This window comes from Triturus cristatus, chromosome 7 (genome assembly GCF_964204655.1).
Source record: "Triturus cristatus chromosome 7, aTriCri1.1, whole genome shotgun sequence".
Taxonomy (NCBI): domain Eukaryota; kingdom Metazoa; phylum Chordata; class Amphibia; order Caudata; family Salamandridae; genus Triturus; species Triturus cristatus.
The window spans coordinates 595,494,677-595,522,547 of record NC_140590.1 but is presented as its reverse complement, the minus strand read 5'-3'; the positions used below and the strand labels follow the sequence as shown (position 1 = coordinate 595,522,547).

At 50.0% G+C, this 27,871-nt stretch overlaps 1 long non-coding RNA gene across 3 annotated transcripts in view; it reads left to right on the top strand.

Moving 5' to 3' along the window:
* LOC146810173 (uncharacterized) overlaps window positions 1-27,871 on the top strand; it is a 339,203-nt gene that overhangs the window by 16,902 nt on the left and 294,430 nt on the right. For 2 of the 3 annotated variants that reach the window (XR_014965635.1, XR_014965637.1), the window contains exon 3: window positions 3,421-3,538. The exons of the other annotated variant lie outside the window; for it this stretch is intronic. This is a non-coding gene — a long non-coding RNA (uncharacterized LOC146810173). The remainder of the gene's footprint in view (window positions 1-3,420; window positions 3,539-27,871) is intronic. 3 annotated transcript variants of the gene reach the window in all.

The window sequence follows — 27,871 nt, the reverse complement described above, 5'->3', positions numbered from 1 at the left end:
GTCAAATTAGAGAAAAGCATGTTTCATGTTTCAAAAGTAGATTTTTTGGGTTATATACTTAGCCCATCTGGACTTGAGATGGACCCCAAGAAAATACAAGCAGTTTGTGATTGGCCTAGTCAATCTACTGTAAAACAAATCCAAAGTTTTTTAGGCTTCGCAAACTTCTATAGAAGGTTTATTCCTAATTTTTCTCAACTCATTACCCCCATCACCAAATTGTTAAGGAAAAATACAAAATTTGCTTGGGATAATGAAGCTGAACAGGCCTTTCAAACTCTAAAGAAACAATTTACGTCGGCTCCCATTCTTATGCATCCGGACCCATCCCAACCATTTATAGTAGAAGCTGATGCTTCTCAAAATGCTATTGGAGGGATTCTTTCCCAAAGACATCAAAATACTGGACAGATGCATCCAATAGCATATTATTCTAGGAAACTTACCCCAGCAGAACAAAATTATGCAATTTCAGACAGAGAATTATTGGCTATTAAAGCAGTTTTTGGAGAATGGCGTCATTACTTGTTGGGTGCTCGTCATCCTATTACCATTTATACTGACCATAGAAACTTGCAGACATTAAGGTCTGCTAAAGCGCTGTCAGCACGTCATTTACGTTGGACTTTGTTTTTTAATGATAATAACTTTGTAATCACATACCGACCAGGAAAAGACAATAATAAAGCTGATGCACTTTCTCGAATTGGAATTACGGAAGATACACATGTAACAGCAGAAACTTCCCAGCCATTTCTGCCTGCACGTTGTTTTCAAGTGGGAGTCATCAGTTCAGAGGTCATGAAGGACATACAAACTGAATTAGAGACAAGAGACAAAGAGGGTTGGCACAAAGAATATCCTTTATTACAATGGAGAAACAATTATCTGTACAACAACGATCAGCTCTTTGTACCAACATCACAATTGCAAGAACAAATCATGCACCTCCATCATGATACGCTTTTAGCTGCTCATCCAGGTGTGACTAAAATGTATCATTTAATTAAGAGGCAGTTTTGGTGGCCCACGATGTTTGATGATATAAAACATTATGTAGACACATGTGTAACTTGTATTCAAAATAAACCTATGCATCATGCTCCTAAGGGATTGTTACACCCTTTACCTGTACCTCCTCAACCATGGTACACAGTATCTCTAGATTTTATAGTAGAGTTACCTTGTACACATTCCGGATGTACTACTATCATGACTGTGGTTGACCATTTCACTCGAGCTGCTCATTTCATTCCTTTACGACAATTGCCAACTGCTTTTGAAATGGCTCAAATATTTGCAAAAGAAATCATCAGATTACATGGAATTCCTTCTGTGGTAATTTCCGACAGAGGGGCCCAATTTATTTCCCATTTTTGGCAACATTTAGGGAAGGTGATTCATATGGACATACGTACCTCTTCCAGTTACCACCCACAGACCGATGGTTTAACTGAAAGAACTAACCAGTCCATTGAGCAGTGTTTACGTTGTATGTTAACCACTTTTGACAGTGAATGGTCCGATCTTTTATGGGCAATGGAACTTGTATATAATAATTTGGATCACTCTTCCATTGGCATGTCTCCTTTTTTTTGCACTTTTGGATATCATCCTAAAACGATCATTCAACTTGAAAAAACGTCTTTGACAAATCCAACTGTGGATGAGTTAGTACAAACAATAGTCTCTGTCCAACAACAAGCTCAGTATCATTTAGCACAAGCTAAGGAGACTCAAAAACTGACTTCCGATAAACATCGATCTATACCACCATCATATCAAGTAGGGGATAAGGTGTGGCTATCGACCAAAAATCTAAGATTGAAGGGCTGTAAAAAATTTAATCCACGCTTTATAGGACCCTTTGCCATTGATAAGGTCATCAATCCTGTGTGTGTGCGGTTGACGCTCCCACCTAAGTATCATTTTCACCCAACGTTTCATGTCTCGTTAGTGAAACCCTACTCTCCTCATACTCGAGTCATTAAACCTCCTCCAGTTATTGACATAGATGGTACACCAGAGTTTGAAGTTAAAACAATTCTAGATTCAAAACGTATTAGAGGGAAATTACACTATCTAGTCGATTGGAAGGGATATGGCCCAGAAGAACGATCGTGCGAGCCTCTTGCTAATTTGCAAAACGCACCACGGTTGGTTAGAACCTTCCATTTACGACATCCGGAAAAACCCAAACCAGTTCCACAGGTCTTAGGGGGGCTTGTGAGAGGGGGGTACTGTCATGATTCACGGTAACTTTGCCATAAAACGACGATGGATTCATAAGCCTTATGGATCTATGGCCGTTTAAGAAGAAACCCGCCCCTGTCCCGTGCATCCAGCACTCCGAATGACAATTATTATATCTGTATGTATATTAGTATTCGGATTTATATCAGTATATGTTTTTGTTTATGTATATAACGGGAGTTCTGCCATATATGATTTTGTTTATGCAAATGTGTAATTTTCTGTATGTTATCCGCGCTCTGAATCATGTATGCTATGCGCGCTCTGAATCACTGTTTAAATCTTGTTATAAGAATTGGCTTGGTAGTTTGGTTTGCCCTGTTCCCATCATGCGCTGGGACAGGTATAGACTAATTTGCATGTAGCCAGGTTCTGAGCTGGGATGGTGCAGTGAGCTAAAAAACGGTGATGGATTAAAACCATGATCTCTTGACTTGGTAAGAGTATTCTGCATCATTCAGAAACTCTGTCCATCACCACCCCCTTTTTCCCAAATAAATCTTGTTATGAGCCAGGAATTTGAGAAATGCTTGAAGTTTTCAGCACATTGTACCAAGCATCGAAGAAACGGTAGTTGCGCGTATGGGAGAAATTCTAGAAAGGACGTTACCTCGCGTTGGAACGCGGGCAACGTCAACCAACGTTCGGGTGTGGCAAGCTTATAAAAGCCACACCCGAACCTCTAGAAGGTGCTTGGCCTTCTGAGTGTGAGTCGGTTCGCTTCGCAGCAGCTTCGCCGCATCGCGCTACACTCACCTGATTCCGTTTCCAGTCAGCTGGGAGTTCTTCTTCACCGGAGCTTCCGAACCTGAAAATGAAAGAAGAAAGCTAAGTAACTTTGCAATTCTATTATTCAACAAGGCGCCCAACGCAAGAGAGAGTCTTTAACACGATCTGGATAATACGAACAATTTTTGGAACTTCTTTTGAACGCATGTGTTTCAGAAGGGACAACGTTATTTTAAAATCATGATAGTAGTCTAGGTAAATGTTTTGATGTTTATTTATAACCTTTTGGGCAACCATCACTAAAGAACTTACGTCAGCAATTGGAGACTAGCAGAAGGAGATTAAAAGAAGTAGGTAAACAAGGGAGAAAAGAGGATATTGATGTAGCCCCTTTTGAATAGCGAATTGAAGGTTAATTTGTAACATTTTCTTTTAAAGGTTTATTCACCACCTTTATTTGGACTTCACTTCAATCAAACATCTGGACTTCACTCCAGCAATACTTCTCCAATGACGAAGACGTCTGGACGCTAGGACTATCCCTGTAGAATCGCAGGTAGGACGTTGCGTCACTTAATTCTTGTAGCAATACTTACGGAGTTTAAGCTAGGGTCGACTTATAGTTCGTGTTAGAGTCGGGGATCTCTGGTTGGCGCAAGGTTGCCCTTGTGTCAAGCAGGAACCCTCTCCTCCACGTCAGGGCGCAGGATAACCCCTCGCGAATGACCCTTGCTCACCCTCTAGGTGCGTGGCGTGAGCAGCCAAGGCGATTCCTCAGGCGTTGTTGGTTAAGCACTTACAATCATACACACAGTAAATCCATCAATCCCCCCAGAAACGGACACCAGACTTGGATATATATAAAAATACGTTTCTTTATGTAAAAATAAGGTATATATCTCTCAGCAGACTTATCACAAGACCAATAACGTTTTCGCTAGGCCACCAGGTTATACAGCAGGCAAATGTTCTTGGTTCGTAGTTTCAAATGGATAGTTCGTAGTCTTTTTACTTGTAGCTCCAGTACTCACAGAGATCGGTTCCTGCGAACGGGGAAATAAGGCGTTGCGGGCCCCGAGCCCGATACTGGACTTCTTTCGTGATTAGGAGAGTCGGCACAGGTCGGTGCGACTCTCAACTTCGGGAAGTGTTCTTGGGTCCTCAATCAGCAGGTGTGGGCAAGTAGGCAGGCGCGGCCCGCGACCCTTTGGCACGGCGGTGCAGGAGGGTCTCCACAGCGGGGGCGGCGCGGCCTGAGATGTCCGGGGATAGCGAAGCGGGGTCGCAGGGCACGGTCAGTGCAGCTGGATGACCCGGCGTAGATCACAGTCGTCGGACGGCTTCCGGCGGGAGGGGTGATAGCGCGTTCAGCGCGCTCCAATAGCAGGCGGTGACAGGGATGCAGGCGGCCTGGCCCGGGGACAGAGAGCGGCTCGGGACGGAGCGGGGCTCTCACGGGTTTGAGGCAGGCGAGCTTCTGAGTGTCACGGCCCTAGGAGGGGCGATGAGGGGCGCAGTCTCTTTTACAGCGGGATGCCCACACGGCTCGAATTGGAGGATGAGCAAGAAGCACAGTGAACCCACTGTCCCTGGGGTTCAGTTCAGGGGGCAAGCTCAGATCAAGCCCTTGGAGAATGTTCAAGCACAAAGTAGCAAAGTCTTCTCAGTAAGTCTCTTCCTCTCCTTTCTCAGCAAGGCAAGCAGCAGGCCAGCTCCTCCAGCGTCTTCTTCTCCTTCTAGTCGGGCAGAGGTTCTTTGTGGTAAACAGGATTCTGATTTCTTAGGAGCCAGGCTCCTACTTTTATACCATGATTCTTTTGTTCTTTAGCGCCAGGGGGCCTAGGCCTGGCTCAGTCCAGTTCTGGAGCACTTTGTTATGGTGACTCTGCTCTTTCCTTTCAGCAGCAGGGCAGAGACATCAGCCGCCCCACAGGGGGTGGCGCCGGCTTTGTGGTGGCAGAGCACAGGCCTATTCAAGAGTCAAGGTGTACTCCTCCCACCCATCCAGGTGTAATCTCTCTACCCACCTCCTGGCAGCCAACCTGTCTCTGGGGATTCCCCAACCCTGCTCCTTACTGTTGCCAGGCAGAACACATACACACAGCAGAGGCGGACTGAGATGGTCAGGTCAGTAAATACTAACTTTCTAAAAGTAGTATTTACAAACACAGGATATTAAAATAGACTTGACTACAAGAAGTATTTTATCATCCTGAGTTCAGGCATACTAAACTTGACACTTCTACCATGCTCTCTGAGTCCACTGGGGTCACAGCGTTGGCGTGATCCCGCCAGCCCATTCTGGCCTATGGAGAGCAGGTAGCCTTCAATAGTGAAGAACGGAAATGGCTGTAATTCACTACTAAGACATGCCACACACATCAGGGCATGTCCTACCTTATGCCTACAATGCACCCTGCCCTTGGGCCTACCAGAGGGGTGGCTAATATGTAGGTAAGGGAAGGTTTAGGGACTGGCAAGTGGGGGCACTTGCGCAGTCAGCGCGACGGTCCCGGACCGCGCACAGGGTCTGCGGTGGCAGACCCTAGACACACTTTACACGGCCGCTTCCGTGGGTGGCGCAACCAGCGCTGCAAGCCCACCAGCAGCATTGGCATTCACAAGCCCTGGCACCCCTGGTGCACTTTACTGGGGACTGACAGTGAATCCAATAAACCAATCATGGATATCAATTACAGGTACACTTTACTTAGGGAGCACTTGCACTGCGGCACGGATTAGCCATGGCGCAGTGCCCTGAGCGGACAACACCAGCAAAACAGTCGAGGCACACCATCAAAAAGTGGGAGGGAAACTCACGCCAAGGTGCCAGGTCTAACACGTGTCCCCTCCAGCTGAAATGTGGGGAGAACTACCCTTGCCCAGGGGGTTCCTCGTCACTAAGGCGGAAATACCTGGACAGACCGTCAGCGTTGGCGTGATCTGTACCAGGACGGTGTTCCACCGTAAAGTCCATCCCCTGTAGGGAGATGGACCACCTCAACAGCTTCGGGTTCTCACCCCTCATTTGCATCAACCATCTGAGGGGCCTGTGGTCCGTCTGAACCCGGAAGTGAGACCCAAACAAGTAGGGTCTTAGCTTCTTCAGCGCCCAGACCACAGCAAATGCTTCTCGCTCAATTGCACTCCACCTACTTTCCCGTGGAAGTAACCTCCTACTGATGAAGGCTACGGGTTGGTCCCAGCCCTCCTCAGTCATCTGTGAGAGAACAGCCCCTACACCATGCTCTGAAGCGTCTGTCTGTACTAGGAATTCCTTGGAGAAGTCAGGGGCCAAGAGCACGGGCGCCGTGCACATGGCAGTCTTCAGGGTGTCGAAAGCTTTCTGACAGGTGTCAGTCCAAATCACGTTCCTGGGCTGCTTCTTGGAAGTCAGCTCTGTCAAGGGGGCAACGATCGTTCCATAGCCCCTGACAAACCTCCTGTAGTACCCAGTGAGCCCCAGGAAGGCCCTCACTGCGGTCTGCGTCTTGGGGGGTTCCCAAGCCAGGATGGTCTCGATTTTGGGTTGCAAGGGTGCCACCTTGCCACTCCCCACTTGGTGTCCCAAGTACACCACGGAACCCTGCCCGATCTGGCACTTGCTTGCCTTGATCGTGAGGCCTGCTCGGCGCAGCGCCATCAACACTTCCCAGAGGTGGCGCAGGTGTTCAGGCCAGGTGGCACTGAACACTGCGATGTTGTCCAGGTAGGCGGCACTGAACGCATCCAGCCCAACCAGTACCTGGTTGACCAACCTCTGAAAGGTGGCAGGGGCATTCTTCATCCCAAATGGCATGACTCGGAACTGGAAGTGCCCATCTGGTGTAGAGAATGCTGACCTCTCTTTGGCCCCATCGGTCAAGGCGATCTGCCAGTACCCAGACGTTAAATCAAACGTACTGAGGAACCGGGCAGCCCCCAGCCGATCAATGAGCTCATCAGCTCTGGGGATGGGGTGCGCGTCAGTCTTCGTGACTGAATTGAGTCCTCTGTAGTCCACACAGAACCGGAGTTCAGGTGTGGCTCCCGGCGCAGCAGCCTTTGGGACCAAGACCACGGGGCTGGACCAAGGACTGCTGGAGGATTCAACCACCCCTAGCGCAAGCATCTTGGAGACCTCCTCCTTAATGCAAGCTCTGACCCTGTCAGTTACCCTGTAAGCCTTGTGCTTCACAGGTAAGCTGTCTCCTGTGTCCACATCATGGACGCACCAATCTGTGACACCAGGAACCAGGGAGAATCGGTCGGAAAATTGTCCCAGCAAGTGGCGGCAGTCTTCCTGTTGTTCGGGCGTCAGGGTGGGTGAGAGGTTAACTCCATCCACTGACCCATCTTTCTCAGAGGCCACTAAGAGGTCAGGAAGAGGCTCGGTCTCCTCTTCCATTCCATCATCAGTGGCCAGCAGCATGCCCACTTCGGTCCTCTCTAAGTGGGGCTTAAGGCGGTTAACATGTAGGACCCTCAAAGGGTTCCTGGGAGTCTGCATGTCCACCAAGTAGGTGATAGGACTTTTGCGCTCCACAACCTCAAATGGACCGGTCCACTTATCCTGAAGTGCACACGGCTCCACTGGGGCCAAGACCCACACCTTTTGTCCAGGTTGAAGCTCTACCAGAGTGGCATTCCGGTCGTACCACCGCTTCATCTCCTCCTGGCTGGCTTCCAGATTTGCCTCAGCAAGTTGCCTGAAACGCCGAGTCTGGTTTCGGAAGGCCAGCATGTAACTATATACATTCTGGGGAGGTTTCCTGGGAGATTGCTCCCAGCCTTCCTTTACCAAACTCAGAGGTCCTCTTACCGGGTGACCATACAGAAGCTCAAAGGGGCTGAACCCTAGAGACTTCTGCGGCACCTCTCGGTAAGCGAAGAGCAGGCATGGCAAGAGGACGTCCCACTTACGCCTCATTGGACCGTCCAGGCCCATGATCATGCCTTTGAGGGTTCGGTTGAATCTCTCAACCAACCCATTTCCTTGGGGGTGGTAAGGAGTGGTGAACTTGTAAGTTACCCCACACTCCTTCCACAGGGATTTCATATATGTGGATATGAAATTGGTCCCCCTGTCGCTCACCACCTCTAGAGGGAATCCCACTCGGGAGAAAATTCCCATCAGTGCCCGTCCCACCACGGGGGCCGTCACTGTCCTCAGAGGGATGGCTTCAGGGTACCGGGTGGCATGGTCCACCAAGACCAGGATGAACCTGTTGCCCAGGGCTGTCTTGGGGTCCAGAGGCCCCACAATATCAATACCCACTCGTTGGAATGGCGTACCGACCACAGGGAAAGGTTGCAGAGGAGCCTTGTGCTTCCCTCCGCTCTTACCACTTGCCTGGCAAGTCTGACAGGTTCGGCAGTAGGAATCTGAATTCTTATGCATTTGGGGCCAGTAAAAGTGGGTGACAAGCCTGTCATAGGTCTTGTCCATCCCCAAATGTCCTGCTAAAGGCACATCGTGAGCCAGCCCCAGTAGGAAGGTTCTGAACTTCTGGGGTACCACCAGCACACGGGCTGACCCAGGTTCAGCAGCCTTAGGCTCGGAATACAGGAGGTCACTCTCCCAGTACACGTAGTGTGTTTTGGCCTGAACACCGTTGGCCTGGTCTGCAGCCTGTTGCCGCATACCTACGAGAGAAGGGCATTCTTTCTGCTCCCTGCAGAATTCCTCCCTGGAGGGACCTCCTTCTTGCTGCCAATGGGTCAGCTCAGGCAGATCTCCCAGTTCGGCAATCTGTTCCCCGGTAGTCTCCAGAGCATCCCCCTCAGGGTCTACTTCCTCCTGGGCCGTGGGAACTTCGGGGGCCGGTTTCCCGCGCCTCCTGCGCCTTCTCCCTAAGGCCGGTTCCTGGACCTCTCCCTCAGGCTCCAGGACCCTCTCAACACCCCTACTGGCTGCCATGGACCGGGTGGTCATGCACGCCCAGTCGGGTAGACCCACCATCCTCAGATGCGTGGTCTTCTCCACCTTTTCCCAAGGGGAGCTCTCCAGGTCGTTCCCTAGCAGACAGTCTACAGGCATGTCAGTTCTCACAGCGACTTGTAGAGTACCAGAGACCTCCCCCCACTCAAAGGGAACTTGAGCCATTGGACAACGACTCTCTACGTTGTCAGCATTGACAACCCTACAGTAGGCATTGGGTACAATCTGCTCTTGAGACACCAGGTGTTGCCTCACCGAGGTCACGCTGGCTCCTGTATCTCTAAGAGCCTCAACCTTCTTTCCATTGATGGTCACCACTTGCCCATATTTCTTAGTGTTAGAGGGCAGGTAGGTTACAGGGACCATCTCACTGTCTCCTAGCGAGACTAGGGTCATCTGCCCGGGACCCCCACCCTCCTGGACTGCTACTTCCTCCCCAAAGTTAACACTAGCTACTTGCCGGGGTGGAGCACCAGTGGGTGCGGTCTTACCAAACAGGCGACACTTAGGATCAGAGGCAATGTGACCCGGGTCACCACACTTATAACAATTGAAGGGCCCCTTTGGAACAGGTCTACCTGTCGGGGCCCCGTTCTGCTGCGGGGGTGGGGGAGGCTGAGAACCCTTCTGCTGGTTCCCTTGGGAATTACTTTGGGGGCCTTTTTGGAACCCCTTCTGTTTACCCTTGTCCCCCCCACTCTTCTGCTGGGGACCCTGCCCACCTTTGGCGGAGTCTCCCACTTGACCCTTGTGGACCCTGGTGCTGAGCCAGCGGTCCGCCTCCTCAGCAAGCTTCCTCGGGTTGGACAGCTTGCTATCTATCAGGTGCTGGCGTAGCTCAGGAAAACATTGACTGGACAAGTGCTCCCATGCAATTAAATCAAGTAGCCCTTGATAATCATTCACTTTGCTACCCTTCACCCAACCATCCAGCGCTCTGCAGAAAAAGGTCACATACTCCACATACGTACTCTCAGGGATCTTCTTGGTCTCCCTGAACCTCTGTCTATATAGCTCAGGAGTTAACCCATACCTGGTCATTAAAGCTTCCTTCATATGGGGGTATGAGGTCTGGACTTCTAAGGGCAAATCTAACAGGGTGTCCCGCCCTTCCGCAAGGAACCTTCCCCACAACCCCGCTCCCCAGTCTTTCTCAGGGACCCGGTGTGAGGACATGGCCACCTCGTAGGCTCTAAACCACTGCCCTATGTCATCCTTTCTAAAATACTCCTTTACTACATCTTTGGGGATGTACACCTTGGACTCTACCTGCGCTGGTGGAGTGCTGCCACCAGAAGGAGCGGTGTCCAAACTTTTCGCCTTCAGCTCCAACTCCTTCAATCTGATATCATGATCCATTTGGCGTTGTTGTGCCTCCAGGGCCAACTTCTGCTTTTCCATTTCCATTTGTCCGGCCAACTTTGCCATCTCCATTGCATGCGCCCTGTCTGCTGCCCTGTCTGCCAGCTCCTCTGGCGACCGGACTCTGCTGGGCTCCTCAAGGTTGTCGGGTGGAACGTTGTCCCCCGCATTCCGTGGGTCTCGTGACTCCTTCCAGGCTCTCAGCGCCTTGGCGTACTGGGTTCTCCTCTTGAATCCAGCATGGGGGACTCGGAATTTTACACTGTAGCCTTTCAATTGCTCTATCGTGTAGCCTTCCAGTCTCTCCCAATCCACCTCATCGATTCCAGAAATCACAGAGAGTGCTCTTCCAGCGGAGTGCGAGCCAGGCATGGTTGCAGTAATGGCAGATGTCTCAACAAAGTTCAACAATTACAAACCTGTGGCTGCGTTATTTGGTCTGCTCTCACTATCTGGCGATTAATAATTCACTGTATGCAAATTACAAGTGCAAATCCGAAATCCCAACCGCTGCCACCAATGTTAGAGTCGGGGATCTCTGGTTGGCGCAAGGTTGCCCTTGTGTCAAGCAGGAACCCTCTCCTCCACGTCAGGGCGCAGGATAACCCCTCGCGAATGACCCTTGCTCACCCTCTAGGTGCGTGGCGTGAGCAGCCAAGGCGATTCCTCAGGCGTTGTTGGTTAAGCACTTACAATCATACACACAGTAAATCCATCAATCCCCCCAGAAACGGACACCAGACTTGGATATATATAAAAATACGTTTCTTTATGTAAAAATAAGGTATATATCTCTCAGCAGACTTATCACAAGACCAATAACGTTTTCGCTAGGCCACCAGGTTATACAGCAGGCAAATGTTCTTGGTTCGTAGTTTCAAATGGATAGTTCGTAGTCTTTTTACTTGTAGCTCCAGTACTCACAGAGATCGGTTCCTGCGAACGGGGAAATAAGGCGTTGCGGGCCCCGAGCCCGATACTGGACTTCTTTCGTGATTAGGAGAGTCGGCACAGGTCGGTGCGACTCTCAACTTCGGGAAGTGTTCTTGGGTCCTCAATCAGCAGGTGTGGGCAAGTAGGCAGGCGCGGCCCGCGACCCTTTGGCACGGCGGTGCAGGAGGGTCTCCACAGCGGGGGCGGCGCGGCCTGAGATGTCCGGGGATAGCGAAGCGGGGTCGCAGGGCACGGTCAGTGCAGCTGGATGACCCGGCGTAGATCACAGTCGTCGGACGGCTTCCGGCGGGAGGGGTGATAGCGCGTTCAGCGCGCTCCAATAGCAGGCGGTGACAGGGATGCAGGCGGCCTGGCCCGGGGACAGAGAGCGGCTCGGGACGGAGCGGGGCTCTCACGGGTTTGAGGCAGGCGAGCTTCTGAGTGTCACGGCCCTAGGAGGGGCGATGAGGGGCGCAGTCTCTTTTACAGCGGGATGCCCACACGGCTCGAATTGGAGGATGAGCAAGAAGCACAGTGAACCCACTGTCCCTGGGGTTCAGTTCAGGGGGCAAGCTCAGATCAAGCCCTTGGAGAATGTTCAAGCACAAAGTAGCAAAGTCTTCTCAGTAAGTCTCTTCCTCTCCTTTCTCAGCAAGGCAAGCAGCAGGCCAGCTCCTCCAGCGTCTTCTTCTCCTTCTAGTCGGGCAGAGGTTCTTTGTGGTAAACAGGATTCTGATTTCTTAGGAGCCAGGCTCCTACTTTTATACCATGATTCTTTTGTTCTTTAGCGCCAGGGGGCCTAGGCCTGGCTCAGTCCAGTTCTGGAGCACTTTGTTATGGTGACTCTGCTCTTTCCTTTCAGCAGCAGGGCAGAGACATCAGCCGCCCCACAGGGGGTGGCGCCGGCTTTGTGGTGGCAGAGCACAGGCCTATTCAAGAGTCAAGGTGTACTCCTCCCACCCATCCAGGTGTAATCTCTCTACCCACCTCCTGGCAGCCAACCTGTCTCTGGGGATTCCCCAACCCTGCTCCTTACTGTTGCCAGGCAGAACACATACACACAGCAGAGGCGGACTGAGATGGTCAGGTCAGTAAATACTAACTTTCTAAAAGTAGTATTTACAAACACAGGATATTAAAATAGACTTGACTACAAGAAGTATTTTATCATCCTGAGTTCAGGCATACTAAACTTGACACTTCTACCATGCTCTCTGAGTCCACTGGGGTCACAGCGTTGGCGTGATCCCGCCAGCCCATTCTGGCCTATGGAGAGCAGGTAGCCTTCAATAGTGAAGAACGGAAATGGCTGTAATTCACTACTAAGACATGCCACACACATCAGGGCATGTCCTACCTTATGCCTACAATGCACCCTGCCCTTGGGCCTACCAGAGGGGTGGCTAATATGTAGGTAAGGGAAGGTTTAGGGACTGGCAAGTGGGGGCACTTGCGCAGTCAGCGCGACGGTCCCGGACCGCGCACAGGGTCTGCGGTGGCAGACCCTAGACACACTTTACACGGCCGCTTCCGTGGGTGGCGCAACCAGCGCTGCAAGCCCACCAGCAGCATTGGCATTCACAAGCCCTGGCACCCCTGGTGCACTTTACTGGGGACTGACAGTGAATCCAATAAACCAATCATGGATATCAATTACAGGTACACTTTACTTAGGGAGCACTTGCACTGCGGCACGGATTAGCCATGGCGCAGTGCCCTGAGCGGACAACACCAGCAAAACAGTCGAGGCACACCATCAAAAAGTGGGAGGGAAACTCACGCCAAGGTGCCAGGTCTAACACGTGTCCCCTCCAGCTGAAATGTGGGGAGAACTACCCTTGCCCAGGGGGTTCCTCGTCACTAAGGCGGAAATACCTGGACAGACCGTCAGCGTTGGCGTGATCTGTACCAGGACGGTGTTCCACCGTAAAGTCCATCCCCTGTAGGGAGATGGACCACCTCAACAGCTTCGGGTTCTCACCCCTCATTTGCATCAACCATCTGAGGGGCCTGTGGTCCGTCTGAACCCGGAAGTGAGACCCAAACAAGTAGGGTCTTAGCTTCTTCAGCGCCCAGACCACAGCAAATGCTTCTCGCTCAATTGCACTCCACCTACTTTCCCGTGGAAGTAACCTCCTACTGATGAAGGCTACGGGTTGGTCCCAGCCCTCCTCAGTCATCTGTGAGAGAACAGCCCCTACACCATGCTCTGAAGCGTCTGTCTGTACTAGGAATTCCTTGGAGAAGTCAGGGGCCAAGAGCACGGGCGCCGTGCACATGGCAGTCTTCAGGGTGTCGAAAGCTTTCTGACAGGTGTCAGTCCAAATCACGTTCCTGGGCTGCTTCTTGGAAGTCAGCTCTGTCAAGGGGGCAACGATCGTTCCATAGCCCCTGACAAACCTCCTGTAGTACCCAGTGAGCCCCAGGAAGGCCCTCACTGCGGTCTGCGTCTTGGGGGGTTCCCAAGCCAGGATGGTCTCGATTTTGGGTTGCAAGGGTGCCACCTTGCCACTCCCCACTTGGTGTCCCAAGTACACCACGGAACCCTGCCCGATCTGGCACTTGCTTGCCTTGATCGTGAGGCCTGCTCGGCGCAGCGCCATCAACACTTCCCAGAGGTGGCGCAGGTGTTCAGGCCAGGTGGCACTGAACACTGCGATGTTGTCCAGGTAGGCGGCACTGAACGCATCCAGCCCAACCAGTACCTGGTTGACCAACCTCTGAAAGGTGGCAGGGGCATTCTTCATCCCAAATGGCATGACTCGGAACTGGAAGTGCCCATCTGGTGTAGAGAATGCTGACCTCTCTTTGGCCCCATCGGTCAAGGCGATCTGCCAGTACCCAGACGTTAAATCAAACGTACTGAGGAACCGGGCAGCCCCCAGCCGATCAATGAGCTCATCAGCTCTGGGGATGGGGTGCGCGTCAGTCTTCGTGACTGAATTGAGTCCTCTGTAGTCCACACAGAACCGGAGTTCAGGTGTGGCTCCCGGCGCAGCAGCCTTTGGGACCAAGACCACGGGGCTGGACCAAGGACTGCTGGAGGATTCAACCACCCCTAGCGCAAGCATCTTGGAGACCTCCTCCTTAATGCAAGCTCTGACCCTGTCAGTTACCCTGTAAGCCTTGTGCTTCACAGGTAAGCTGTCTCCTGTGTCCACATCATGGACGCACCAATCTGTGACACCAGGAACCAGGGAGAATCGGTCGGAAAATTGTCCCAGCAAGTGGCGGCAGTCTTCCTGTTGTTCGGGCGTCAGGGTGGGTGAGAGGTTAACTCCATCCACTGACCCATCTTTCTCAGAGGCCACTAAGAGGTCAGGAAGAGGCTCGGTCTCCTCTTCCATTCCATCATCAGTGGCCAGCAGCATGCCCACTTCGGTCCTCTCTAAGTGGGGCTTAAGGCGGTTAACATGTAGGACCCTCAAAGGGTTCCTGGGAGTCTGCATGTCCACCAAGTAGGTGATAGGACTTTTGCGCTCCACAACCTCAAATGGACCGGTCCACTTATCCTGAAGTGCACACGGCTCCACTGGGGCCAAGACCCACACCTTTTGTCCAGGTTGAAGCTCTACCAGAGTGGCATTCCGGTCGTACCACCGCTTCATCTCCTCCTGGCTGGCTTCCAGATTTGCCTCAGCAAGTTGCCTGAAACGCCGAGTCTGGTTTCGGAAGGCCAGCATGTAACTATATACATTCTGGGGAGGTTTCCTGGGAGATTGCTCCCAGCCTTCCTTTACCAAACTCAGAGGTCCTCTTACCGGGTGACCATACAGAAGCTCAAAGGGGCTGAACCCTAGAGACTTCTGCGGCACCTCTCGGTAAGCGAAGAGCAGGCATGGCAAGAGGACGTCCCACTTACGCCTCATTGGACCGTCCAGGCCCATGATCATGCCTTTGAGGGTTCGGTTGAATCTCTCAACCAACCCATTTCCTTGGGGGTGGTAAGGAGTGGTGAACTTGTAAGTTACCCCACACTCCTTCCACAGGGATTTCATATATGTGGATATGAAATTGGTCCCCCTGTCGCTCACCACCTCTAGAGGGAATCCCACTCGGGAGAAAATTCCCATCAGTGCCCGTCCCACCACGGGGGCCGTCACTGTCCTCAGAGGGATGGCTTCAGGGTACCGGGTGGCATGGTCCACCAAGACCAGGATGAACCTGTTGCCCAGGGCTGTCTTGGGGTCCAGAGGCCCCACAATATCAATACCCACTCGTTGGAATGGCGTACCGACCACAGGGAAAGGTTGCAGAGGAGCCTTGTGCTTCCCTCCGCTCTTACCACTTGCCTGGCAAGTCTGACAGGTTCGGCAGTAGGAATCTGAATTCTTATGCATTTGGGGCCAGTAAAAGTGGGTGACAAGCCTGTCATAGGTCTTGTCCATCCCCAAATGTCCTGCTAAAGGCACATCGTGAGCCAGCCCCAGTAGGAAGGTTCTGAACTTCTGGGGTACCACCAGCACACGGGCTGACCCAGGTTCAGCAGCCTTAGGCTCGGAATACAGGAGGTCACTCTCCCAGTACACGTAGTGTGTTTTGGCCTGAACACCGTTGGCCTGGTCTGCAGCCTGTTGCCGCATACCTACGAGAGAAGGGCATTCTTTCTGCTCCCTGCAGAATTCCTCCCTGGAGGGACCTCCTTCTTGCTGCCAATGGGTCAGCTCAGGCAGATCTCCCAGTTCGGCAATCTGTTCCCCGGTAGTCTCCAGAGCATCCCCCTCAGGGTCTACTTCCTCCTGGGCCGTGGGAACTTCGGGGGCCGGTTTCCCGCGCCTCCTGCGCCTTCTCCCTAAGGCCGGTTCCTGGACCTCTCCCTCAGGCTCCAGGACCCTCTCAACACCCCTACTGGCTGCCATGGACCGGGTGGTCATGCACGCCCAGTCGGGTAGACCCACCATCCTCAGATGCGTGGTCTTCTCCACCTTTTCCCAAGGGGAGCTCTCCAGGTCGTTCCCTAGCAGACAGTCTACAGGCATGTCAGTTCTCACAGCGACTTGTAGAGTACCAGAGACCTCCCCCCACTCAAAGGGAACTTGAGCCATTGGACAACGACTCTCTACGTTGTCAGCATTGACAACCCTACAGTAGGCATTGGGTACAATCTGCTCTTGAGACACCAGGTGTTGCCTCACCGAGGTCACGCTGGCTCCTGTATCTCTAAGAGCCTCAACCTTCTTTCCATTGATGGTCACCACTTGCCCATATTTCTTAGTGTTAGAGGGCAGGTAGGTTACAGGGACCATCTCACTGTCTCCTAGCGAGACTAGGGTCATCTGCCCGGGACCCCCACCCTCCTGGACTGCTACTTCCTCCCCAAAGTTAACACTAGCTACTTGCCGGGGTGGAGCACCAGTGGGTGCGGTCTTACCAAACAGGCGACACTTAGGATCAGAGGCAATGTGACCCGGGTCACCACACTTATAACAATTGAAGGGCCCCTTTGGAACAGGTCTACCTGTCGGGGCCCCGTTCTGCTGCGGGGGTGGGGGAGGCTGAGAACCCTTCTGCTGGTTCCCTTGGGAATTACTTTGGGGGCCTTTTTGGAACCCCTTCTGTTTACCCTTGTCCCCCCCACTCTTCTGCTGGGGACCCTGCCCACCTTTGGCGGAGTCTCCCACTTGACCCTTGTGGACCCTGGTGCTGAGCCAGCGGTCCGCCTCCTCAGCAAGCTTCCTCGGGTTGGACAGCTTGCTATCTATCAGGTGCTGGCGTAGCTCAGGAAAACATTGACTGGACAAGTGCTCCCATGCAATTAAATCAAGTAGCCCTTGATAATCATTCACTTTGCTACCCTTCACCCAACCATCCAGCGCTCTGCAGAAAAAGGTCACATACTCCACATACGTACTCTCAGGGATCTTCTTGGTCTCCCTGAACCTCTGTCTATATAGCTCAGGAGTTAACCCATACCTGGTCATTAAAGCTTCCTTCATATGGGGGTATGAGGTCTGGACTTCTAAGGGCAAATCTAACAGGGTGTCCCGCCCTTCCGCAAGGAACCTTCCCCACAACCCCGCTCCCCAGTCTTTCTCAGGGACCCGGTGTGAGGACATGGCCACCTCGTAGGCTCTAAACCACTGCCCTATGTCATCCTTTCTAAAATACTCCTTTACTACATCTTTGGGGATGTACACCTTGGACTCTACCTGCGCTGGTGGAGTGCTGCCACCAGAAGGAGCGGTGTCCAAACTTTTCGCCTTCAGCTCCAACTCCTTCAATCTGATATCATGATCCATTTGGCGTTGTTGTGCCTCCAGGGCCAACTTCTGCTTTTCCATTTCCATTTGTCCGGCCAACTTTGCCATCTCCATTGCATGCGCCCTGTCTGCTGCCCTGTCTGCCAGCTCCTCTGGCGACCGGACTCTGCTGGGCTCCTCAAGGTTGTCGGGTGGAACGTTGTCCCCCGCATTCCGTGGGTCTCGTGACTCCTTCCAGGCTCTCAGCGCCTTGGCGTACTGGGTTCTCCTCTTGAATCCAGCATGGGGGACTCGGAATTTTACACTGTAGCCTTTCAATTGCTCTATCGTGTAGCCTTCCAGTCTCTCCCAATCCACCTCATCGATTCCAGAAATCACAGAGAGTGCTCTTCCAGCGGAGTGCGAGCCAGGCATGGTTGCAGTAATGGCAGATGTCTCAACAAAGTTCAACAATTACAAACCTGTGGCTGCGTTATTTGGTCTGCTCTCACTATCTGGCGATTAATAATTCACTGTATGCAAATTACAAGTGCAAATCCGAAATCCCAACCGCTGCCACCAATGTTAGAGTCGGGGATCTCTGGTTGGCGCAAGGTTGCCCTTGTGTCAAGCAGGAACCCTCTCCTCCACGTCAGGGCGCAGGATAACCCCTCGCGAATGACCCTTGCTCACCCTCTAGGTGCGTGGCGTGAGCAGCCAAGGCGATTCCTCAGGCGTTGTTGGTTAAGCACTTACAATCATACACACAGTAAATCCATCAATCCCCCCAGAAACGGACACCAGACTTGGATATATATAAAAATACGTTTCTTTATGTAAAAATAAGGTATATATCTCTCAGCAGACTTATCACAAGACCAATAACGTTTTCGCTAGGCCACCAGGTTATACAGCAGGCAAATGTTCTTGGTTCGTAGTTTCAAATGGATAGTTCGTAGTCTTTTTACTTGTAGCTCCAGTACTCACAGAGATCGGTTCCTGCGAACGGGGAAATAAGGCGTTGCGGGCCCCGAGCCCGATACTGGACTTCTTTCGTGATTAGGAGAGTCGGCACAGGTCGGTGCGACTCTCAACTTCGGGAAGTGTTCTTGGGTCCTCAATCAGCAGGTGTGGGCAAGTAGGCAGGCGCGGCCCGTGACCCTTTGGCACGGCGGTGCAGGAGGGTCTCCACAGCGGGGGCGGCGCGGCCTGAGATGTCCGGGGATAGCGAAGCGGGGTCGCAGGGCACGGTCAGTGCAGCTGGATGACCCGGCGTAGATCACAGTCGTCGGACGGCTTCCGGCGGGAGGGGTGATAGCGCGTTCAGCGCGCTCCAATAGCAGGCGGTGACAGGGATGCAGGCGGCCTGGCCCGGGGACAGAGAGCGGCTCGGGACGGAGCGGGGCTCTCACGGGTTTGAGGCAGGCGAGCTTCTGAGTGTCACGGCCCTAGGAGGGGCGATGAGGGGCGCAGTCTCTTTTCCAGCGGGATGCCCACACGGCTCGAATTGGAGGATGAGCAAGAAGCACAGTGAACCCACTGTCCCTGGGGTTCAGTTCAGGGGGCAAGCTCAGATCAAGCCCTTGGAGAATGTTCAAGCACAAAGTAGCAAAGTCTTCTCAGTAAGTCTCTTCCTCTCCTTTCTCAGCAAGGCAAGCAGCAGGCCAGCTCCTCCAGCGTCTTCTTCTCCTTCTAGTCGGGCAGAGGTTCTTTGTGGTAAACAGGATTCTGATTTCTTAGGAGCCAGGCTCCTACTTTTATACCATGATTCTTTTGTTCTTTAGCGCCAGGGGGCCTAGGCCTGGCTCAGTCCAGTTCTGGAGCACTTTGTTATGGTGACTCTGCTCTTTCCTTTCAGCAGCAGGGCAGAGACATCAGCCGCCCCACAGGGGGTGGCGCCGGCTTTGTGGTGGCAGAGCACAGGCCTATTCAAGAGTCAAGGTGTACTCCTCCCACCCATCCAGGTGTAATCTCTCTACCCACCTCCTGGCAGCCAACCTGTCTCTGGGGATTCCCCAACCCTGCTCCTTACTGTTGCCAGGCAGAACACATACACACAGCAGAGGCGGACTGAGATGGTCAGGTCAGTAAATACTAACTTTCTAAAAGTAGTATTTACAAACCCAGGATATTAAAATAGACTTGACTACAAGAAGTATTTTATCATCCTGAGTTCAGGCATACTAAACTTGACACTTCTACCATGCTCTCTGAGTCCACTGGGGTCACAGCGTTGGCGTGATCCCGGCAGCCCATTCTGGCCTATGGAGAGCAGGTAGCCTTCAATAGTGAAGAACGGAAATGGCTGTAATTCACTACTAAGACATGCCACACACATCAGGGCATGTCCTACCTTATGCCTACAATGCACCCTGCCCTTGGGCCTACCAGAGGGGTGGCTAATATGTAGGTAAGGGAAGGTTTAGGGACTGGCAAGTGGGGGCACTTGCGCAGTCAGCGCGACGGTCCCGGACCGCGCACAGGGTCTGCGGTGGCAGACCCTAGACACACTTTACACGGCCGCTTGCGTGGGTGGCGCAACCAGCGCTGCAAGCCCACCAGCAGCATTGGCATTCACAAGCCCTGGCACCCCTGGTGCACTTTACTGGGGACTGACAGTGAATCCAATAAACCAATCATGGATATCAATTACAGGTACACTTTACTTAGGGAGCACTTGCACTGCGGCACGGATTAGCCGTGGCGCAGTGCCCTGAGCGGACAACACCAGCAAAACAGTCGAGGCACACCATCAAAAAGTGGGAGGGAAACTCACGCCAAGGTGCCAGGTCTAACAGTTCGTGTTCCCTAAAACAACGTCTTGTTGCCTCGCAGGTCGACAACAGGATCCAGTAGCGTCCGAATCCGACCCTCCTCCCCAAAGTTCTATGTATGGCCTTAGCGTAAAATCAATAGCTGGTTGTAAGTAGGAGTTCAGGGAGGTTGGTCTATAGCGTCTCTGCAAAACTCACCAATCACCCTTCAGGTAAGAGAGAACAAGGCTCCAGAAGGTAAGAGTGATTCGGTGCCCTTGACACTAGGATCCATCCATCCTGGCGAGCTATCGCTCCATCTCCCTCCTTCCTGCCATGGCAAACGTGTGCGAGAAAGTTGTTAATAAACAGCTCACCAACTATGTTGAAAGTTTTAGCCTACTCCACCCAGCTCAATCATGCTTTAGAGCCTCCTATAGTACTGAGACAGTTGTGAAGCGATTTGGGAATGTGTGGATGCGGGTGGCAGAGTGGTTCTGATTTTGTTGGGCCTCTCTGCAGCATTCGATACTGTGCCTCACTCTTTGCTGCTAGCACGCCTCTCAGACATTGGCATTGGTGGGTCTGCATGGAACTGGCTGAAATCATTCATTGAGGACAGATCGCAGCAAGTTTGGCTACCCCTGTCCTCATCTGCTCCTCAAAGGGTGACCACGGGAGTGCCTCAGGGATCCACCTTGAGCTCTCTCCTTTTTAATATATATGTTACCCCGCTGATTCAGCTGGCAGAGTAGCTGGGTGCCAAGATCATCGCTGACGCCGATGATACCCAGCTCCTCTTCACTTGGAACAAAAATGATCTATCCACCCTTCAAGCCAGAAAATGCCTAACGGCTGTTTTTCAATGGCTACTCTCCGCACAGCTCAAATGCAATGAGGATAAATCAGAGATCCTCTTGCATGGGACTTTTCCTCCCCAGTTCAGGGACTCACTTTGGCCGGTTGATTATCCATTACACAATTCCGTGGGTCAGCCCACCAAAAATCTAGGAATGTGGTTTGACGAAAATCTCCGGTTCTCCACACAGATTAAGAAGGTAGCTGGGCAGTGCTTTGGCACCCTCAAATCACGTATGAAATTCCTACCCCTCCTCCCTAGAACAGCCAAGGAAATGGTTACTCGTGCCTTAATCCTTTCATGTATTGATTACGCAAACGCCTTTTACATTGGCCTGCCTGGTTGCCTGCTGAGGAGGCTGCAGGTGGTTCAGGACACTGCAGCAAGGTCTCTGCTTAACATTTCTGTGAGATCTAGCATAAAGCATCATCTACGCAATCTTAACTAGCTCCCTGTGGCCGAAAGAATTAAATTTAAAGCCATTATCCTGGCCCAGGCTGAGTCTCCTGGTCTAGCTGCCTCAGCCTCCGGTCACGAACACGAATCCGATTCCTCTCTTCACGAGCCAATCTTTCCCAAAATGGCTCCTCCTCAGGGCCACTGCCCTCTTGGTATTCTGGCTGGGCATCCTCCTCAGAGTCATCTGCTAGTGTTGCTTCCCAGCGTAGCACCTCAAAGCTATGCAGGGCGGCCTCAAGATCCCGCCTTGTGGATCTCCTCTTCACAGGTAGCCCCCTCTCCTTGCAAAATACTTTTAGCCACCTTATCTTGTAGATGTACAGGTGAGAAAAGTGAACTTCCATTTTGACAAGGTCCAACAGGTGCAACTACTAACCAGAGTTCCAACAACAAAATTCCAAAGGGAAACAGGGAAAATAGTACGTGGTTGCATTTGGTCTGCACTCACTAGTAGTGTACACCAATTACTGTATATGAGTCACAAATGCAAGTCTAAATCCTCACCACTGACCACCAATGTTAGAACTGGAGGTCTCTAGTTGGCAGAGGTAGGTACCTTTGACCAAATAGGGACCCTTGCTTCTAGTTAAAAGAGCTATTTTCTAACCTGGCGTGAATTCATTTTGTGTGTTGTTTTCACTGTTTCACTGTTTCTAATGTTGCACAAATAACTTACACACAGCCTCTAAGTTAAGACTGACTGCTCTGTGCCAAGCTACCAGAGGGTGCGCATGGATTAATTTAGGGTTTGCCTGCCTCTTATCTTGACTAGAATTGTGGTTGCTGATTGATCAGGGCTCATACCTCAATCAACCAGTAAACTTATTTCTAACAGGGGATCATAAATCATTCTGCATGGTCGTGGTCATATTCTCTGATTTCCTAGCACAGCAGTAATGATAATAAACTAGACATGGACTGCAATCTTGTGCATTTACAAGACCATACGATCTAAAGGAACAGTTTATTCTCATTAAGCTTTTTGAAACTACCTAATTGTAAACTGCTTGTTAGTAGCATTAATATAATTTCACGTGCAATCTTTTAAAAATGCTCATATGTTATCTACATAAATGAGGTATGATACTGCTCTCATGCAATACTAGAACTAATTGCATAATATTTGTGCTGAAAAAAGATGTAAAATAAGTAAATAAACAATGAAAATGCATTAACATCCTTGATAAACCTGTCATGGTTCTGCCAGGAATATCTCCTCACAAAACGCTACGAAATGGTTAATTTTAGGGTAATTTTTCTGGTTTATTGGCTGTCCGTAGTTTCGTGGCATTACCTGTGGAGAGCACTGTCATTTACTAGTGGTGCCTGATAGCCTTAGATTGCTCTCCATACGGATAAACTAATACTCCATGTGTGCCATTGACTCTCCAGTGGCAGTTAGTTTCAACAGTTAAGGCTTACTCGAGGTAATGGATTAAGTGCAGTGAACGTTCACCAATGGGCATTGCCCTTTTAGGTTACAAGACATTCTCTTTTCTTTGTTTGCAACATTTCTTTATTGGGGGTTTCAACACACAAGCATGTAATACAGCTTGCAAACCATAAGCATGTAAAACAATAGAACTAACTGTGGGTGGAATGGGAGAGGAGAAGCTGCCAGACATATGTTGATGAAACCGTCCACACAGGGCGCCTGGAGCGGGAGGAGTGAGGGTCCATAGTACAGGGCCTGGATGCAGGGACCAGCCACACCAGGGCATAGTGGGCCAGCAGCATGGAGCACCCAGTGGCAGGAGGCTGGGGGGGAGACAACAGTGGGCCACAGACCTGGGAGAAGGGAAAGGCATGTGGGTACCATGGGGTGGAGAAGAGGTGTGAAGCACTCAGGGGCAGTGTCAAGGGGAGGAGGAGCAGCAGACAAAAGGGACCATGACCGAAATGTGGCAGGGGCAGAGCAGGATACACCCATTATATGGGCCTTCATGGGGGCGGGTCTGGAAGTCAAGCCATCCACAGCAAGGAGGGGCCCCAGATTGCTTCAAAGACGTCCAGGTTGTCATTGACTTTCTAGGTTGTATGTTCATAAGTGGCTATTCTGCGTTGTTCTATGGTCCAATCATTGGATGTGGGCATCGTCGGCTGTCACTAATGCCAAAGGAAACAAAGATTTGCCGTGGCAAGTGCAGCGACAACCCACCGATACTCACGGGATGGAATTGTGGAAGGTTTGAGGAGTCATGAAAGAGAGGGAGGTGAGACGAGGAGAAAACTGAAAAAGGACAGTGACGGCAGAGCTGCATCCATATGATTGGCGAGTAGACTGCAAGGGACGCACTTGCCAAGATGATGTTGAACAGATCACACTGGTCGGGGTCACTCCTTCAGCATCGATCATGGGGAAGCAACTTAGCCCACTTAAGTTTCTACAATTACCAGGACCAATCATTGATGTACAGGAATTTGAGGTGGGAGTCCCAGAGGGCCCTTTCATGCCAGCCAGGACAGATGCGCTTGCCTTTGTAACGTAAGCAGCGCCTGCCAAGACAGTCACTTCTCAGCGTACACGACATTCTTTACACTAAGTGATGCAGGTGTCATTCGGTCTGTGCTTTGACAGCTGAGCTGAGCTGAGATCATCATTGCTCTTTGGCAGGTCAGTTTTATTGAAGCTCGTCCCAGGCAGTTAGTGTGGATAGGTTCTTTCATATTTCAGTCATGGCACAACAAAGGGCTTTTCGCAAGACCGAGGCAGGACTATAAGTGGTCAGTTCTTTTCCATTTTTGTGCAGGACATTTCTGCAGCCAGGTCCAATTAGCCTGTATATCACCTTCAAAAATCATAATTCCAGATATCAGGTGAAGGACCTTTTTTCTGGATATTGCCCTTACTGAGTGAAGGAAGAGCACCAAATGATCAAAGGCATGGGAACTGGAGGCAGCTTCAGTTGAGTCTCTGAGGTTTTGGGCTGCTCACACACCAAAACAATAGTGTGAGGCAGAGACTTCTATAATAATGTGCACTAGAGCAGCCAAAGGCCATTTTCCCTGGTAGGAGTAAGTCACTTTTGGATAATTCATGGTATAGGGTTGTATTGGTTGCTAAATCAATTTTTGTGAGTCCTTTGTTCCTACATCATATCTAACCTGGTGAAAAATTAATGTAGATTGCCCTGTCTCTATCAGATAAGTCACAGTCTTATGCAGGTAGCTTTACAATAGGGTGTCATAGCCACCAGTTCAAAATATCTTGAAGAAGGCATCTCTATCTTTTGGTGTAATCATCCTGTTCTCACCGAGAACGTGTCTTTGAAGGCTTATGTGTGTCCACGAATGTACATACACATGGCCTTCTACATGCCTCAGCCAGTAGTAAATTCTGACAGGGATCATGTAGGGACACCATAATAGTGGATAGTGCATATTTTCCTTGAAGGAATTAGTAAATCCTATCCCACTGGTATAGGAAATAGATTGACATGTCTTCGGGAATTTAACTGTCATATACTTTTAGTCTCCTCATAACCTAGAGAAGAGGCTCAGTGGCCATGATCTTTGATTACATACCCATCCAAAACATGAACAATCTGAAAAATCCTCGATGGATATGAAGATGTTGGGGTCTTTGAGTGAAAAGTTACCGAGTAATCTAGAACAATAAAAACAAGGTTAGGGGCAATTTCCTAGCACTGTGGGACCTTTCCTCCCTACAGTAAATTAAGCGGTTAATTAGAGTGTCAAAGTACCAGGCATCTTCAAAAAAACTGGTGGACGTTCCATTCCGACAGACTTGCATTTACCCTTCCAAGCAATGGGAAACCATTTGGTTTCAAATGGCAATGTCTCAGTCAGTATGGTTGTCTATGACGGGAGAAAATGCTAAATGTTTGTGATACGCTGGGATAAAAACCCAGCTTCCACTTTGGGAGTCAGTTTCAGAAAAACAAATAAGAATATTCACTGTCCTGCCATGCCACCATAATATGATGCGCTATTCAGCATTTCGATTTTTGCTGGTAAGGCTCCTGCTGTGACAATGATAGCACTTTTGGGAAAAGAAGGCAAAGAACAATATTTACATGATCGTAAAGCAGGATTTAGACTGGGTGGTAGCACAGAATTGGTGGTAAACTAAGCCACTGATGATTACTGTATGCTGGTAGATGAAAATGACAGAGGATCCGGTTACTACTAGACCTCTCTGTCACTTTTGAAACCATCAACCTTATATTGCTTCTACATCGACTCCACATGGTTGGCATTAAGGGCCCTGCACTAGCCTTGATCTCCTCCTTTCTTTCAGAAAGGACGAAATCAATACATTTTTGTGATATTGCTTGCCACCCAAAACCTTTTCACTCAAATGTTGCACAGGTGGCAATAGTATCTCCCTGTTATTCGATCTGTACTTGAACTATTTAGCTTATTTTTTGCAGACATTTTAAGTGAAACCTAACATTTTCACTTATGATGACATTTAGTTAATCTGTCGGTTGTCTAATCCCACTGCTCTGGCACTAGAATTGAAACCCACTCAAGAATGGATATGATCTAATTTCACAATACAAATAACACTGAAATCCTTTCCATTTGTGATAAGATGAACAGATGTGACCCATCTTTTTGGCTTTCCTTGCTTGGGGTTTGCCCAGGTATGTTATCTTTGGCTTGTAATGTGAGGACTATTGTGGACTCCAAGTTTTCATTTGAACACTCAGCAGCAACAAAGAGGTTTTTGGTGGAAAGAATTTGATAGGATCTTCCTTTTTCTCTCATTCTTTCATACTGAAGGAAGTGACCCATATAGGGTCACCCGTGTCACTCACGTCCACCTCTTAGCCTTCCATACCAAATGAAGAGTCGGTCAGACAGTAGAGAATACAAACCAATATCTGTTTATTCAAGCACACTAAGAGTTGAACCCAGTCTGCCCAGTCGCTTAGGAGTGCTGCAGAGGGACTGGCATCAGCAAGCATAGAGATACATTATGTACATTTCAGAACCAATGAAGGCATGCCCACAATGGAATTTTCCAAGCAGATGCAGCAGAACAGTGGAATACAAAAAATATGTTTCGATTCTGCAACCGGGCACACACTATCTAGCAGTCAAGGTCATTCTGCCCGTGCCCGCCACTAGACAAGTGGGAGAAGGCTTCTATCTAAGGGGAAAGGTATGCACCAATAAGAACAGTGTAATTATTAGTGAAGCAAAACATAACCTCGGAGAAACAGAACCTAATGGAGGCCTTCTCTCAGAAACAGACGATTATATGTTTCGATTATAACCCAAAATGGCACCTACACATAAAATGGTGCCGTGAAGGCTAACATAGATGTAATAATGCATAAGTAGGATTCTTTTTATTCTAAGAGGCCCTCCTTTTAGCCTGAGCTAAACATTTGATAACAGTATAAAATATGTAAAACAATAGACCAAAAATCATATTTAAAGTTGACTATGAACAGTCCATATCCTCAGGATCAGGGACAGAAACAGTAAGGAGGGAAGAAGTCTAAAAAAGGCCCACATCAATATGCATAAGGTGGTCTATGTCTTTTTTGTACCATAATTGTATCATTGGTATCATGGATGGATGTTTTCTTTGGAAGGAAAAGAGTGGTGCAATATGAACAACAGAATGGGAGACATTGAATGAGGATACAGCAAAGTATCAGCACCACAACTAAATAAATTATTTTCTCAAAAATCCAACCTCACTTGCCAAACCACGACCAAATCCAATTTCCACTTTCCATTCCTTCGACATTCTCCAAGATATCTAATATATGTCTAGTGATATTTTATTCCATATTCTTGATCACCACTACACACTGGTCCCCGACTATAGCGCACACACCACCACTCTTCACCAAGATGAAGTCAAGTGCATACGTAGTCTGCTTGGAATAAATCTGCATACTTTCCAATTGAGTGGTGATTTCACGCAAAGCTGCAACTGTAGAGTTTGATAATATCTGCAGCTTACATCCGAAATACTCTCTAGCTCTCTCACCCCTAGCCATAGCCGTACCACCAAACGTAATTATGGAGGAGAGAATGTATCCAAAAGTGATCCCATTAATATAATTGTTGACTTCTAAATCTGTCACTCCATCACAAAATTCTGCAGTCAATGTCCTTTTTACCCATCGTACGCTTGGCTTACTATACTTACAAGGCAGGCCTAGGGGAAGCACCATTCCCAGAGCAACATCTGTGCCATTTTAAACATTTGAGTAAGTACCATTAGACAGGATATAAAATCCTGGGTGTGCATAACGTGGTCCTTCATATTCTTCTGGAGCATATCTGGTATTCATTCTAAAGGTGCTCGGATCCTTATCTTTCACTAAAGACATCGTATTTTTGAATAACACTATCCCAGAACAATTAATGTACAGAAATGGATCAGCACTATTTAATATCGGACAACAGGCAGGATAATAACCAGCTTTCTAGTTGA